The following is a 1083-nucleotide window of genomic DNA, read 5'->3' as shown; positions in this document are numbered from 1 at the left end:
GAACATCGGTGTGCAAATATCTTTTTGGATATGGGTTTTCAAGTCTTTGGGGTAAATACCCAGTAGAGGGATTTCTGGATAATATGGTAGATCAATTCTTAATTTTTTGAGGAACCTCCACATTGTTTTCCATAGTGGCTGTACCAATTTGCAGTCTCACCAGCAGTGTATGAGGGTTCCTTTTTTAGAGACATTTTTCTGTCTCTCATTGTTCTATATTGAAAAGCTCTTGATTTCTACCTTTGGAACTATTTTGTAATGTCATGGTGTCTTCCCTTTAGTAATTTGTCTGCAAGGATTTTTTCACCACCAAACCCTTCTAAAATGTTCAAAAATGTCTTTTTTTTTCCAATAGAAAGACAATGAGGGTCTTTTAGGGCAAGAGACAATTTTTTTTGTTTTAGGGTTAATGTTTTACAAAGGCTTATAGCAACTCTGTAGAGGATATATTATTGGAAAGGTAAGAGGTCAAGAGAGATATGACTCAAAGATGACTCCAGTATTTCTAACTTAGAAGACCTTGTCCATAGTGTTGCCATTAACTGAGATAGAGAACCCAGAGGGAGGGAAAATAGGACTAGAAGTAGAAAACAGTGTGTTACACTTTGGGACATGTTGACTTTGAGACACCTGGAAGATATTTTTGCAGACATTTTTAGGAGGCTGTTGGAAATTGGGTCTGAAGTTCAGGATTAGTCTGAATATATGGACTTTGGAACCACCTAAACATAGGTTAAGTATGAACTTAATCTCTGGCAAAAGTACACTAAGCAAGAAGATGGCCAAAGACAGATCTTTGGAGAACACTGAGGAGTCCAGGCAGGATACTAAGAACAACCAGAGAAAGAAGAAGCGAACAAAACTTGCCACTGAGTCCAAGTTCAGAGCCTAGTTCAAGAAGACAGTCAGCAGTGCAGAATGCTGCAGACACCGAGTAAAATAAGAATTCATCAGAAGGCAATTTAGCAGCTAGGAGCTAACTGTTGACCGCTGAAAAAGTGATTTCAGTATATGGTGAAGTCAGAAGCCAGATTATACTGCACTGAGAGGCAAAGGGGAAATGAGAAAGTAAAAGCAATTCAG

The sequence above is a fragment of the Pteropus alecto genome, unplaced genomic scaffold (genome assembly GCF_000325575.1).
Source record: "Pteropus alecto unplaced genomic scaffold, ASM32557v1 scaffold72, whole genome shotgun sequence".
Lineage (NCBI taxonomy): Eukaryota > Metazoa > Chordata > Mammalia > Chiroptera > Pteropodidae > Pteropus > Pteropus alecto.
Note: the sequence above shows the minus strand (reverse complement) of the source record.